This window comes from Anomaloglossus baeobatrachus, chromosome 7 (genome assembly GCF_048569485.1).
Source record: "Anomaloglossus baeobatrachus isolate aAnoBae1 chromosome 7, aAnoBae1.hap1, whole genome shotgun sequence".
In the NCBI taxonomy this organism is placed as follows: Eukaryota; Metazoa; Chordata; class Amphibia; order Anura; family Aromobatidae; genus Anomaloglossus; species Anomaloglossus baeobatrachus.
In genome coordinates, this window is record NC_134359.1 from 177,679,890 (window position 1) to 177,696,847 (window position 16,958).

General features: G+C 42.9%; 1 protein-coding gene across 4 annotated transcripts in view; it reads left to right on the top strand.

The window, feature by feature from the left end:
- RFTN2 (raftlin family member 2) overlaps window positions 1–16,958 on the top strand; it is a 327,011-nt gene that overhangs the window by 235,529 nt on the left and 74,524 nt on the right. The window lies entirely within an intron of this gene.

The window sequence follows — 16,958 nt, forward strand, 5'->3', positions numbered from 1 at the left end:
AGCTTGCCGGTGACCGGGAGCCTTTTGGAGGGGTGTGCTGGTCCCACACACGGTGCAATGAGCAGGAGCCCTCTTTTGTTGCACTGCACCTTGTAGTCTGCTTAGCGCCTCTGGTTGGAATGGGGTAAGTCCACTTCCCTGCAATATTCCAAGTTCCCGATGCCGGTGGGCCACTACCCTGCCCCGGTCCACTTTGGGTCCCCTCCTAGTGCCCTAGTGCCTGACCTGTTCCTGCAGTCCAGGGGCTCCAACCCCTGACCGCTCTTCAACTTTCTCTGCAGCCCAGGAGACACACTCCTCACTGCTCTGCTGCTCTCCTCCGACTGACTGAACTCCTCCCCTGCTGCTCTTTTCAGCTCCTAACTGGGGAGGAGGGGCGGCTGCTCATATGCACCATTTGGGGGGGGGTGTGTGTGTATAATTCCAAGGAGGAAGCGATTCCTGCACCCTTGGTGGGGGGGTACAGTCATCTGTGACTACCTGGTTTTGCCAGGGCGTCACAGGAGCATTATACTTAGTGAGTTTCCCCGCAGCTGTCACACTGCTTCCTGATCCACTCATTAATCCTTATAAATATGCACTGCTGCCCAAGCCCACTACCTGTAACAATGTCTGTGATTAGTTGCAGTTTTGCTTTCCCCGCTCACTCTCTGTAACAATGTCTGTGATTTGTTGCTGTCCTGCTTTCCCCGCTCACCCTCTGTAACAAGGTCTATGGTTAGTTGCAGTCCTGCTTTACTCGTTCACCCTCTGTGACAGTGTCTGTGATTGCCCTCACACCTGCTGTCTCGGTCCCCAAAGTGGAGTGCAAAAATAAATATATAATTGGAAAAAATGTTGTAGGGTCTGCCATATTTTAATACCCAGTGCACATAAAACAGAAAGCTACAGACTGTTGCCCCCAGGTATGTGCGTTATATTGACTGAGTTTCAAAATACAAGGGACCCCATGTATTTTCTTAAAATTATTTGAATAAATAACTAAAAGAAATGTTGTGAGGTCCCCCGAAGTTTGATACCTAACCAATCACAGACATTGTTACAGAGGGTGGGTGGGGTAAGAAATGCATATTCATAAGTATTTATGAGCAGACTCGGAAGCAGAGTTACAGCCACAGGGAAACTCAGTAAGTATCATTCTCCTGCTTTAATATCCATAGTACTCTGACAACATTATTCCCAGACACCAACTGTGAGAAATGCATCCAGGCATCTTCCCCATGCTGTTCCCACTCAGTTTTAGTACTTTTACATTCAATGCAGCATTTTTACAGCCCTCCCAGACCTACATCCAAGATCCTCCAGACAATCATTAGAGTTTCACATTGACTTGCATTACTTTTGTTATTTGGTACATAAACACGAATAGTAGAAATTATTTGGCACGAAGAATCCAAACCCGAATATTTGACTATTTGCCCATGTCTAATATAGACGTATCTGTAATTTGCTGTAAGTGGGAATTTGTTTAGTAGAAATAAAGGATAATTAGTGGATTTTATGTTTCTACTATTGAACACAATGCCGTTGGTTTTCTTTAAATTCAAGGGTAGTGCCCACTTGGTGAATTTCTTCAGAATTAGTAGGTTTGAGTGAAATCCTTTTTCAGTTGTTGATAGTAACAGAATTCTCCCTGTATACAACAAAAGTTTCACCCAGTGACATGGAGGGTGAGACCTGGTACTGTGGATTTTAGAGTTGTGGCCCATTCACTGATATATAGTGGGTGAAATAAGTATTGAACACATCACCAATTTTCTAAGTAAATATATTTCTAAAGGGGCTATTGAAATGAATTTCTCACTAGATGTCAGTAATAACACATCCATTCAACACAGGCAAAAAAAAAAAATCAAACCATACATTTCCATAAATAAGGTTATACAAAATAATGAGAAATGACACAGGAAAAGAGTATTGAACACATGAAGAAAGAGAGATGCAAAAAGCCCAGGAAAGTGATGACACCAGCTTAAATCTAACAGTGATTAGAATTCAATCCTGCCATTTAGTGAAAAATAATATCAGCTGGTTCAACTGACGGCCTGTACAAAGGTGTTTCATTACCAAGGTGCCACACAATAAACAACTCGTGAGGGGTAAACCAGTGAGCTGTCTCAAGACTTTTACAACCTTATTAATGCAAAACATACTGATAACATTGGTTACAGAAGAATTTCAAAACTACTGAAGGTCCCAGTGATGACACTTGGGGCCATAATCTAGAAGTGAAAAGAAGATAATTTCACTATAAACCAGCCACAACTAAGGCTCCCTACTAGACTTCAAATAGAGCAGTGAGAATAATTATCAGAAGAGTTGTTCAAGAGCCAAAGACTACCTGTGGAGAGCTACTGAAAAGCTATGTCCGCACGTTACTTTTTACCTGCTTTTTACCTGCTTTTTTGCTGCTTTTTCAACTGAAGTGTTTAATGCCAAAATGGTTGTGTTCTGCTTTTCAAGCAAAGTCTATGGGAATTTGGGTTTCTTGTCCGCACTATGCAGTTTAAACTGCAGCCTTTTTGTTGCAGAACTTTGGTCAAAAACTCAGCTTTGCAGTGCAAAACCCAAATGGCAAAAACAATTGACATGTCAGTTGTTTTTGCCATTTGGGTTTTGCACTGCAAAGCTGAGTTTTTGACCAAAGTTCTGCCACAAAAAGGCTGCAGTTTGAACTGCATAGTGCGGACAAGAAACCCAAATTCCCATAGACTTTGCTTGAAAAGCAGAACACAACCATTTTGGCATTAAACGCTGCAGTTGAAAAAGCAGCAAAAAAGCAGGTAAAAAGCAACGTGCGGACATAGCCAAAGACCATGGAATAAGCAGGTAGCATAGTTTTAAAAAAAAACCAATAAGTAATACACGCAACCTCCATGGCCTGTGTACATGTTTGCCGTATGAGCATGTACAAGCACGTTTAAAGTTTGCACAGCAACAATTAGACAAGCCAGTGATATACTGGGAGAATATAGTCTGGTCAAAAGACCAAAATTAAACTCTTTGGATGTCATAATGCACACCATGTTCAGAGACTAAAATGCACTTAATATCACCCCCAAAACACCATACCAACAATGAAGTTTGGAGGTGGGAACGTCATGGTGTGGACCTTTTTTTCAACATACAGTACAGGCAAACTTTATATATATGAAGGACTTTATATACCGTATTTTTCGGACTATAAGACGCACCCTGGTTTTAGAGGAGGAAAATAGGAAAATAAAATTTTAAGCAAAAAATGTGGTCATGACACACTGTTATGGGGCGAGGATCTGCTGCTGACACTGTTATGGGGGTAATGTCCCTAAATTAAAGGAGCACCATTCGACTTTTGGAGCACAAAATTGGCTGAAGTAGATTGCTGACACCATGTCGCCAAGTGTTTAAACAGTAAACCACCCCACAATTGACCCCAGTTTGGAAACTACACCTCTAAAGAAATTTAAAGGTGTGGTGAGCACCCTGACCCCACAGTTGCTTCACAGTATTTTATAATGTTGAGACGTGAAAATGAAAAAAATACATTTTTCCCAAAAGCATGTTGTGTTTACCTCACATTTTAAATTTTCACAGGGGTAAAAGGAGAAAATGGACCATACAATTTGTTCGGCAATTTCTCCTGAGCATGGCGAAACCTCATTTGTGTTAAAAAAAAATACCTACTGTTTAGGTGCACAGCAGGACAAGTGAAGAAGCGCCATGTGATTTATTTTTAGTTCAAAATTGGCTGAAATAGATAGTGGATGCCATGTCACGTTTGCAGAGCCCCTGATGTGCCAAAACGATGAAAACCCCTCACAAGTGAACCTATTTTGGAAACTACACCCCTTAAAGAATTTATTTAGAGGTATTTTAGCACTTTCAACCCACACATGCATCACAGAATTTTTTAATGTTGACTCGTGAAAATGAAAACATGCATCTTCTGCAACAAATTTAGCATTATAAGAGTAAGAGGAGAAAATGGACAGTACAATTTCTTCTGCATACACTAAAGGCGGCGTCACACGCAATGACGGATCTAACGATATATTGCCAGGGTCACAGATTCCGTGATGCACATCTGGCATCGTTAGCGACGTTGTTGCGTGTGACAGCAAGGAACGACCGTTAACGATGGAAAATACTCACCTTATCGTCCATCGTTGACACGTCGTTCCTTTTTAAAATATCGTTGATTGTAGAGGACGCAGGTTGTTCATCGTTTCTGAGGCAGCACACATCGCTATGTGAGACACCTCGGGAACGATGACTTGCAGCTTACCTGCGGCCGCTGGAAATGGAAAGGAAGGAGGTGGGCGGGATGTTACGTCCCGCTCATCTCAGCCCCTCCACTTTTATTGGGCGGCCGCTGTGTGACGTCGCTGTGACGTCGAACGTCACTCCCCCTTCAGGAAGAGGATGATCGCCGCCCACAGCAACGTCGTTAGGGAGGTAAGTATGTGTGACGGGGGTTAACGACATTGTGCACCATGGACAACGAATTGCCTGTGACGCACAAACGACGGGGACGGGTGCGATCGCTAATATATCATCGCGTGTGACAGGGCCTTAATCGGGGCGGCACGGTGGCTCAGTGGTTAGCACTGCAGTCTTACAGCGCTGGGGTCCTGGGTTCAAGTCCCACCAAGGACATCATCTGCAAGGAGTTTGTATGTTCTCCCCGTGTTTGCGTGGGTTTCCTTCCGGTTTCCTCTCACACTCCAAAGACATACAGATAGGGACTCTAGATTGTGAGCCCTAATGGGGACAGTGTTGCCAATGTATGTAAAGCACTGTGGAATTAATAGCGCTATATAAATGAATAAAATTATTATTAATTATTATATTATTATAATACCCCATATGTTGTAGAAAACTACTGTTTGAGCACACAGCAGGGTTAATAGTGGAAAGAGCACTATTTGAATTTTGGAGAGCCATTTTGGCTTGAATAGATTGCAGTACTATGATTTCATATGAGATCTACTTGGCTATTCCCCAAAACTATTTGTCTCTCTATCTGTGTACTTATCTAGAAAGTCACACATTTAGCAATAATATAGATTTGTAAATGAGAAGTTTGGGGTTCCCAATTTCAGGCATTAAATTAATTTGTATTTACTGATGTGGTAGTCGCTATTCATATGCTGTATTAAAACAGATACAATTTCATAAAGAACTACTGCCTAAGATCCAAAAGAGTTACACAGTGTGGTTTTATTTTTTGGTATGTATGGTTTGATAAATGACTTGAAACCATGTTCTGCCTGTGGAAGAGAGGTGGACTGAGGGTATACTGTATTGTGGCTCAGTCGGTAGCACTACAATTTTGCAATGCTGGGGTCCTGCATTCAAATACCACCAAGGACAACATCTGCAAGGAGTTTGTATGTTCTCCCTGCGTTTGCGTGAGTTTCTTCTGGTTTCCTCCCACACTGCAAAAACAAGCTGGGTCCCAATGTAGACAGTGATAATGATATCTGTAAAGTGCTGTGGAATATGATGCTGCTATATACAGTGAGTAAAATAAATACTGTACAGGGTGCAATCTAACCTATTCCCAGGTCTGTTCAGTAGTTTGCTCATACAGGTTTGTTGGCAGATCAACAATTACCTATGATCAGACAACTCATTTAATTATTTTGTTTCTAATTTGTTCAGTTTTCTTAGTGGAAATTTCTCCAAAGGGACAATTACCTTTCAGGATTTAAAAAAAAAATTAAAAAATACACATTTGTAGAACTGTTGCATTTACAGTTCTGACATCATTACTAATTCTGATCTTTCAGTACTGCTATAAGTCATGCCAAATCATGCATTCTGGGGATTGCCAGCCCAACATAAACTCTCAGACAATAAGTAAGAAAATAGAGGATTTTTTTTCCAGCATTCATAATACAAAAAAGGTGCAATCATAAATGTACAGCTCACAGTAAGTGCGTATAATGTGTCCTGATGAGTAACCTGAAGCACCATATGATGCCATTGATTTTGAAGCAATCTCCGTATATGCACAATATTGTATTGAGACGCAGCAGCTCATGGTGTTAAATGTCACCCCATTAGCGTCATACTAACAGCTGGTGCATTTAGAAAAAAAATATAAAAAACAAGTCTATCAAGCTTATAAAATGTGTTTATTTTTGCACATTTGAATACATAGGTAAACATCCGTTTATAGTAGCATTAGAATGTAAAATATAAATTGCACCGCCACGTACAGTATATTCCTAATTATCAGCCATTGGCCGTGGTTCCTATTACGGCTTTCAAATTATTACTTCAACAGGAAACAGCTGTCTCTTCAGTCTAACACCAGATTCTAAAATGTTGTGGTCACAAGAGTCAATTCCTCTAAATCATGCGCTTTATTAAAGACAATAGGATATTGTTTATAGACCGACCGGTTAGTGAGACTGTTAGATAAAAAAGAATCACACTAGTAAGACTTAAAGTATTATACTAATGTTAGAGAATGATGTGTTTGATGAACACTTGAAATGTATAATAACGCGTAACCGTCAGTTAAATAATTTCATAAATGAATGGTACACATGAAAATAAGCAACTATGATGATGGGAGGAGCTAGATGCAGAGGGAGGAGCTAGAAGCAGATCTCAGCCCCCTCCTGCCTCCTCCCATCCTCCTAAAATCTTATCAGTAACAATTGCCATCTCATATCTCAGAATAAACAATTGTGGACCATATGTTACACAGAGTCCTTTTCTTAAGCACATATCCTACAATTTTATAAACTCCCAAAAAAATTACAAAAAGATATAATAAAAATCAATCTTTATTTTATAGAAACACAAACAACAATTAAAAGAGGGGGGTAGGTAGTGGTAAATTACAGACTTGTGACACATGGAAATCACAAAGCCGTGTGAAGACAGCACCCCATGATGTGCGTTTCGCAGCATTGCTTCTTTGGAAGGGGTCTGATTAAAGACCTCTTCTGAAGAAACACTGCTCTGAAACATGCATTAGGTGGTGCTGCTGTCTTCACATGGTTTGGTAATTATACATTAAGCGACTACCTCTCCATTGCCAGAGTGTTGAATCAGGAAAAACTGTGGAGGAGAAAAGCGCAAAATAGGGTCTTATCTGGTGGATGAGGGGATATATGTGCAAAGACAGGTACTCACCTGCTACAGTTGTGACAGGCACAACTCCTATGCAAGCATGTAGGCAGATTACACAGTGGTGGTCAGCAGCAGCCCCGATGGAGAAGTGTAGATAACAAAATGGGTGCAAGAAAAACGGGTTAAATGCTGCGCTAGAAAAACCACGGATCCAAGAGATGCGATGAAATCCTTTCCTTTATTGGCACGAGTCAACGCGTTTCGAAGGCATAGCCGCCTTCTTCATCAGGACAAGACAGTACAAGAAAGAACAGCATCATAGATCTATGATGCTGTTCTTTCTTGTACTGTCTTGTCCTGATGAAGAAGGCGGCTATGCCTTCGAAACGCGTTGACTCGTGCCAATAAAGGAAAGGATTTCATCGCATCTCTTGGATCCGTGGTTTTTCTAGCGCAGCATTTAACCCGTTTTTCTTGCACCCATTTTGTTGCCAGAGTGTTGAGATTCCTTAGATATAAGACTGTTATTTATATTTAACAAGTGATTATTTATTACATTAAGCACTTTATTTTTTTTCTCCTTGCTGTTACTTTCAGAATTCACAATTATCTGTGAAAATGTATTCTACATGTTGAGGGTGGCACGGTAGCATGCTGGCTCAGCACTGCAGCCTTGCAGCGCTGGTGTTCTGGGTTCAAATCCCACCAAGGACAACATCTGCAAGGAGTTTGTATGTTCTACCTGTGTTTGTGTGGGTTTCCTCTGGGGTCTCAGGTTTCCTCCCACACTCCAAAAACATACTGATAGGGAATTTAGAATGTGACCCCCAATGGGGACAGTGTTGCCAATGTGTGTAAAGTGCTGTGGAATTAATAGCGCTATATAAGTGACTACCTATTATTATTTTTCTCTATATCACAGCTAGTAGCAGCTATATTACTTGAATGTAACATGATCTCCCTCTAGTTGTCATGTCCATTATTTGATCTTTTGGCAATAAACATTTACTTCTGTATTTCTCTAATTCTATGCACTTTATACATGAATTTATTGTGGTATCTTTAATTTAGAGTAATAACAGATAGATTTTTGTATGCAGTCCAGTTACAGTGGCAAAGTACTTGATACTATTTAATATCATTCACATTCACTGCCATTGTCCCTTATGCCATTCCCGTCTGTCACTAGTCTGTAATATACTACTATCTACTCCCCTTTTTTAATTGTTGTTTGTGTATCTTATATCTCAGTAATGGGAAAGTATTCACTGAATATAGTTTTTACACCAGAATTGAGAATTTTTAATATTGACAGTGAAAGAAGCAGATTTGTCTGATAAGATATTACAAAGTCGCTTATTTTCATGTGTACTATTGAGTTATGAAATAAAAAGTATAACAATAGTTAAGCTTTAACACTAAAACTTGTGTTAAAAAAGGTTGTGTGGTTCCAGTGTAAAATTAAGACAAGGAAGGTTTTATCATCTAATATATAAAGCTCAGTGTGTGTGTGTGTGTGTGTGTGTGTGTGTGTGTGTGTGTACGTCCGCTAAAGGAATCCGCACCATCGCATTTACAATCATGAAATTTTCCACAGACACTCCAGGTGACTCAGGGTAAGTCATAGACTATGTTTTGATGGGAAAAATTAACCCCGCGCTTTACAGTTACTCTCAAAAATCCTGCTTCCATTAATCTGAATGGAGCTAAGAGATACTGGCTATTAATAGCAACTGTCAGTGGTTGCTATAGGAACAAAATAAACTGTTAGCATAAGAAGCTTATGTGTGAGTGAGAGACAGAAAAAGACAGACAGACAGGGACAGACAGGGAAAGAGAGAGACAGAGACAGATGGAAAGAGACAGCCTTGGAAAGAGACAGCCCTGGAAAGAGACAGACGGGCAAAGAGACAGAAGGGCAAAGAGACAGATGGTGAAAGAGACAGCTGGGCAAAGAGACAGAAGGGAAAAGAGACAGAAGGGAAAAGAGACAGAAAGGGAAAGAGACAGACGGGGAAAGCGACAGCCCTGAAAAGAGACAACCCTGGAAAGAGACAGCCCTAGAAAGAAACAGCCGGGTAAAGAGACAGCCCTGGAAAGAGACAGCCCTGGAAAGAGACAGCCCTGGAAAGAGACAGCCCTGGAAAGAGACAGACGGGGAAAGAAACAGCCAGGCAAAGAGACAGATGGGCAAAGAGATAGACCTGGAAAGAGACAGCCCTGGAAGAGACAGATGGACAAAGAGACAGACGGGGAAAGAGAAAGCCCTGGAAAGAGACAGACGATGAAAGAGACAGCCCTGGCAAGACAGCCGGGCAAAGAGACAGTCTAGGAAAGAGACAGATGGTGAAAGAGACAGACGGTGAAAGAGACAGATGGTGAAAGAGACAGACGGGGAAAGAGACAGCCTTGGAAAGAGACAGCCCTAGAAAGAAACAGCCCTGGAAAGAGCCAGTCCTGGAAAGAGCCAGCCCTGGAAAGAGACAGTCGGGCAAAGAGAAAGACAGGCAAAGAGACAGCCCTGGAAAGAGACAGCCGGGCAAAGAGACAGCCCTGAAAAGAGACAGCCCGGGCAAAGAGACAGCCGGGCAAAGAGACAGCCGGGAAAAGAGACAGATGGGGAAAGAGACAGCCCTGGAAAGAGACAGACGATGAAAGAGACAGCCCTGGAAAGAGCCAGCCCTGGAAAGAGACAGTCGGGCAAAGAGACAGCCCTGGAAAGAGACAGCCCTGGAAAGAGACAGCCCTGGAAAGAGACAGCCGGGCAAAGAGACAGCCCTGGAAAGAGACAGCCGGGCAAAGAGACAGCCGGGCAAAGAGACATCCAGGCAAAGAGACAGTCTGGGAAAGAGACAGAAGGGGAAAGAGACAATGGTGAAAGAGACAGCCCTACAAAGAAACACCCTTGGAAAGAGCCAGCCCTAGAAAGAGCCAGCCCTGGAAAGAGACAGCCGGGCAAAGAGTCAGACGGGCAAAGAGAAAGACATGCAAAGAGACAGCCCTGGAAAGAGACAGCCCTGGAAAGAGACAGCCCTGGAAAGAGACAGCCGGGCAAAGAGAAAGACAGGCAAAGAGACAGCCCTGGAAAGAGACAGCCCTGGAAAGAGACAGCCCTGGAAAGAAACAGCAAAGAGACAGCTGGGCAAAGAGACAACCGGGCAAAGAGACAGACGGGGAAAGAGACAGCCCTGGAAAGAGACAGACGATGAAAGAGACAGCCTTGGAAAGAGACAGCCCTAGAAAGAAACAGCCAGGCAAAGAGACAGCCCTGGAAAGAGACAGCCCTGGAAAGAGACAGCCGGGCAAAGAGACAGCCGGGCAAAGAGACAGCCCTGGAAAGAGACAGCCCTGGAAAGAGACAGCCCTGGAAAGAGACAGACGGGGAAAGAGACAGACGGGGAAAGAGACAGACGGTGAAAGAGACAGCCTTGGAAAGAGACAGCCCTGGAAAGAGACAGATGGGCAAAGAGACAGACAGGCAAAGAGACAGACAGGCAAAGAGACAGACGGGCAAAGAGACAGCCCTGGAAAGAGACAGCCCTGGAAAGAGACAGACCGGGCAAAGAGACAGACCTGGAAAGAGACAGACCTGGAAAGAGACAGGCCAAGACAGACGGAAAAGAGACAGACGGGGAAAGAGACAGACAGACACACACATAGAGACAATTTTGTACAAAAAGGACCTGGCTCGACCACTACTGTCAATAGGTGCTCTGGAGAAAAAATAACAATACAATAGCAAATATACTCCGGCACACTGAAAGAATTATATGAGAGAAGTCCAAAATGGTGCTCAAAAATTCATATTTATTATTTTGTATTCTTATAGTGTTCACCGTCCAACGTTTCAACCCGAAGGTTTTCTTCAAGGACTATGTCAAATTAGAGTAAACATTTTTCTGAATAGGTTTTCAGAGGAGCACCCAGGTGTATCAGGTAGATACGGAGATTCTTAAGTCAGAATTACGCTGTTGCTTACAAGGTGTCAAGTCATCAAGCAAAGTGGTAGGATATGGAGAAGAAAAGGACCAAGTCCGTCATAAAGGAAGTCCCAAATGACTTGAATGTTTCATACAATATTGTAGTCACCGTTAATGTTCAGGGTAAATGCCCAAGGGTCATAAAATGGCTCAAAGGTGATATTTATATCAAAACGTCATGAAATATAGATCTGAAGTAAGTTCAGGGTCATGTATCATGGATCATGCTTATATAAGGATGTAACCTATTCAGAAAAATGTTTACTCTAATTTGACATAGTCCTTGATGAAAACCTTCGGGTTGAAACGTTGGACGGTGAACACTATAAGAATACAAAATAATAAATATGAATTTTTGAGCACCATTTTGGACTTCTCTCATATAATTCTTTCAGTGTGCCGGAGTATATTTGCTATTACACACATAGAGACAGACACAGAGATAGAGAGAGACAGACAGACACAGAGATGGATAAGAAATAACGTTTGGAACTCCATTCTATGTCTGAACTGGGTGCAAAAACCTAAAAAACATCACTATGGGGAGATAAGGTATGCACACCAGTGACTATGTAAGGGGAATACATGGAATAGCAGAAACTGCTGTGTGAATACTGACATGAAAAATTCAATAGCTATATGTAAGAATGAAATGTGAAAAATGGAATCTGCATTACTGCCATGAATATATGAATAAAGAGAAATTTAGCTACTGAATTGATCAATGCAATAGAGCCCCAACACTACGCCAAAGTATTTCTCTACGTTGGGGTCCCTAGCTTGTGTGTGTCCTCTCATGCAGTTAAAAAACTTACCGTGTATGGGAAGCTGAGACCCAGGCTATATATACGATGTGAATTGGCAATAGGTGTGTGGGGAGGGTTCCCAAACGAAAAACAACTAACAAATAAGAAATAACGTTTGGAACTCCATTCTATTTTGAACTCTTACATATAGCTATTGAATTTTTCATGTCAGTATTCACACAGCAGTTTCTGCTATTCCATGTATTCCCCTTACATAGTCACTGGTGTGCATACCTTATCTCCCCATAGTGATGTTTTTTAGGTTTTTGCACCCAGTTCAGACATAGAATGGAGTAACAAACGTTATTTCTTATTTGTTAGTTGTTTTTCGTTTGGGAACCCTCCCCACACACCTATTGCCAATTCACATCGTATATATAGCCTGGGTCTCAGCTTCCCATACACGGTAAGTTTTTTAACTGCATGAGAGGACACACACAAGCTAGGGACCCCAACGTAGAGAAATACTTTGGCGTAGTGTTGGGGCTCTATTGCATTGATCAATTCAGTAGCTAAATTTCTCTTTATTCATATATTCATGGCAGTAATGCAGATTCCATTTTTCACATTTCATTCTTACATATAGCTATTGAATTTTTCATGTCAGTATTCACACAGCAGTTTCTGCTATTCCATGTATTCCCCTTACATAGTCACTGGTGTGCATACCTTATCTCCCCATAGTGATGTTTTTTAGGTTTTTGCACCCAGTTCAGACATAGAATGGAGTTCCAAACGTTATTTCTTATTTGTTAGTTGTTTTTCGTTTGGGAACCCTCCCCACACACCTATTGCCAATTCACATCGTATATATAGCCTGGGTCTCAGCTTCCCATACACGGTAAGTTTTTTAACTGCATGAGAGGACACACACAAGCTAGGGACCCCAACGTAGAGAAATACTTTGGCGTAGTGTTGGGGCTCTATTGCATTGATCAATTCAGTAGCTAAATTTCTCTTTATTCATATATTCATGGCAGTAATGCAGATTCCATTTTTCACATTTCATTCTTACATATAGCTATTGAATTTTTCATGTCAGTATTCACACAGCAGTTTCTGCTATTCCATGTATTCCCCTTACATAGTCACTGGTGTGCATACCTTATCTCCCCATAGTGATGTTTTTTAGGTTTTTGCACCCAGTTCAGACATAGAATGGAGTTCATAGTATCATAGTATCATAGTATCATAGTTTTTAAGGTTGAAGGGAGACTCTAAGTCCATCTAGTTCAACCCGTAGCCTAACATGTTGATCCAGAGGAAGGCAAAAAACCCCAATGTGGCAAACAAGTTCCAATGGGGAAAAAATTTCCTTCCTGACTCCACATCCGGCAATCAGACTAGTTCCCTGGATCAATACCCTGTCATAAAATCTAATATACATAACTGGTTATATTAAATTTTTCAAGAAAGGCATCCAGGCTCTGCTTAAATGTTAGTAGTGAATCACTCATTACAACATCATGCGGCAGAGAGTTCCATAGTCTTACTGCTCGTACAGTAAAGAATCCTCGTCTGTGATTATGATTAAACCTTCTTTCCTCAAGACGTAGCGGATGCCCCCGTGTTCCAGTCGCAGGCCTAGGTGTAAATAGATCTTTGGAAAGGTCTCTGTACTGTCCCCTCATATATTTATACATTGTGATTAGATCTCCCCTAAGCCTTTGTTTTTCCAGACTAAATAACCCCAAGTTTAATAACCTGTCTTGGTATTGCAGCCCACCCATTCCTCTAATAATCTTGGTGGCTCTTCTCTGCACCCTCTCCAGTTCAGCTATGTCCTTCTTATATATCGGTGACCAGAATTGTACACAGTATTCTAAGTGCGGTCGCACTAGTGACTTGTACAGAGGTAGAACTATATTTTTTTCATGAACACTTATACCTCTTTAATACATCCCATTATTTTATTAGCCCTGGCAGCAGCTGCCTGACACTGTCCACTAAAGTGAAGTTTACCATCCACCCATACACCCAAGTCTTTTTCTGTGTCTGTTTTACCCAGTGTTCTACAATTAAGTACATAATCATAAATGTTATTTCCTCTACCCAAGTGCATGACCTTACATTTATCTACATTAAACTTCAATTGCCACTTCTCAGCCCAATCCTCCAATTTACATAAATCTCCCTGTAATATAAAATTATCCTCCTCTGTATTGATTACCCTGCAGATTTTAGTATCATCTGCAAATATTGAAATTCTACTCCGCATGCCCCCAACAAGGTCATTTATAAATATGTTGAAAAGAAGCGGTTCCAAAGTTCCAAACGTTATTTCTTATTTGTTAGTTGTTTTTCGTTTGGGAACCCTCCCCACACACCTATTGCCAATTCACATCGTATATATAGCCTGGGTCTCAGCTTCCCATACACGGTAAGTTTTTTAACTGCATGAGAGGACACACACAAGCTAGGGACCCCAACGTAGAGAAATACTTTGGCGTAGTGTTGGGGCTCTATTGCATTGATCAATTCAGTAGCTAAATTTCTCTTTATTCATATATTCATGGCAGTAATGCAGATTCCATTTTTCACATTTCATTCTTACATATAGCTATTGAATTTTTCATGTCAGTATTCACACAGCAGTTTCTGCTATTCCATGTATTCCCCTTACATAGTCACTGGTGTGCATACCTTATCTCCCCATAGACACAGAGATGGAGACCGGTAGACTGATACAAATACAGACAGAGATAGAAATAGTCAGACAGAGACATAGACACAGACAGACAAGGAAAGAGACAGAGAGACAGACATACAGCAACACACAGACAGAGACTGGGAGAGAGACAGAGAAACAGTTACTATCCCGGGCAACGCCCGGGTACTACAGCTAGTCTAATATATAAAGCTTAGTGTATGTATGTGTGTGTGTGTATGTATGTATGTATGTCCGCTAAAGGAATTTGCACCGTCGCATATACAATCACGAAATTTTGCACAGACGCCCTATGTGACCCAGGGATTGTCATAGACTATGTTTTGACAGAAAAAACTAACCTTTACAGTTAGTCTTCAAAATCCTGCTTCCATTATACTGAATGGAGGTGGGAGCTACTGGCTATTAATAGCAACTGTCAGTGGTTGCTATAGGAACAAAATAAACTGTAAAGGGTACTTTACATTCTGCGACATCGCTAGCGTTTGCTAGCGATGTCGTGCGCGATAGCACCCGCCCCAGTCGTGTATGCGATATGTAATGATCACTGCCCTAGTGAACATTATCGCTACGGCAGCGTCACACGCACATACCTGTTCAGCGACGTCGCTGTGACCGCCGAACAATCCCTCCTTCAAGGGAGAGGTGCATTCGGCGTCATAGCGACGTCACTGCCGCGTCATTAAGCGGCCGCCCAATAGCAGAGGAGGGGCGGCCTTCCTCATTGCCGGCGGGACGCAGGTACGGTGAGTTTCATCATTCCTGCGGTGTCACACATACCGATGTGTGCTGCCGCAGTAACGACAAATAACCTCGCTACTCACCTGTCAACGATTTTTGGTTTTGAAGCGACCTCTCCAAAACCAACGATTTTTACCTCTTTTGCGATCATTTCAGGTCGCTCAGAGGTGTTACATGCTGCGGTCGCTAACGGTGCCGGATGTGCGTCACAAACACCGTGACCCCGACGATATATCGTTAGCGATGTCGCAGCATGTAAAGCCCTCTTTAGTATAAGACGCTTATGTGTGATTTAATAAGATGTCAGTGGTGAGACGGATAGACAGAAAAAGAGAGACAGACAGACAGAGACAGATGGGGAAAGAGACAGACAGAGACAGATGAGCAAAGTGACAGACGGGCAAAGAGACAGATGGGCAAAGAGACAGCCCTGGAAAGAGACAGATGGGCAAAGTGACAGATGGGCAAAGTGACAGACGGGCAAAGAGACAGATGGGCAAAGAGACAGCCCTGGAAAGAGACAGCCGGGCAAACAGATAGCCGGGCAAAGAGACAGACCGGGGAAAGAGACAGACCAGGGAAAGAGACAGACCGGGGAAAGAGACAGACCGGGGAAAGAGACAGACCGGGGAAAGAGACAGACCGGGGAAGAGACAGCCGGGCAAAGAGACAGCCCTAGAAAGAGACAGCCCTGGAAAGAGACAGCCGGCAAAGAGACAGCCCTAGAAAGAGACAGCCCTAGAAAGAGACAGCCCTGGAAAGAGACAGCCGGCAAAGAGACAGCCCTAGTAAGAGACAGCCCTGGAAAGAGACAGCCAGGCAAACAGATAGCCAGGCAAAAAGACAGCGGGGCAGAGACAGACCGGGGAAAGAGACAAACCGGGGAAAGAGACAGACCAGGGAAACAGACAGACCGGGGAAAGAGACAGACCGGGGAAAGAAACAGACTGGGGAAAGAGACAGACCGGGGAAGAGACAGCCAGGCAAAGAGACAGCCGGGCAAAGAGACAGCCTTGGAAAGAGACAAACGGGCAAAGAAACAGCCCTGGAAGGAGACAGACGGGCAAAGAGACAAACGAGCAAATAGACAGCCGGGCAAAGAGACAGCCCTGGAAAGAGACAGACGGGCAAAGAGACAGCGATGGAAAGAGACAGACGGGCAAAGAGACAGACGGGCAAGGAGACAGACGGGCAAGGAGACAGATGGGCAAAGAGACAGCAATGGAAAGAGACAGACGGGCAAAGAGACAGATGGGCAAAGAGACAGCCCTGGAAAGAGACAGCCCTGGAAAGAGACAGCCCTGGAAAGAGACAGCCCTGGAAAGAGACAGCCTTGAAAAGAGACAGACCTGGAAAGAGACAGACCTGGAAAGAAACAGATGGGCAAAGTGACAGATGGGCAAAGTGACAGACGGGCAAAGAGACAGACGGGCAAAGAGACAGCCCTGGAAAGAGACAGCCGGGCAAACAGATAGCCGGGCAAAGAGACAGACCGGGCAAAGAGATAGACCGGGGAAAGAGACAGACCGGGGAAAGAGACAGACCGGGGAAAGAGACAGACCGGGGAAAGAGACAGACTGGGGAAAGAGACAGACTGGGAAAGAGACAGCCGGGCAAAGAGACAGCCCTAGAAAGAGAAAGCCCTGGAAAGAGACAGACGGGCAAAGAAACAGCCCTGGAAGGAGACAGACG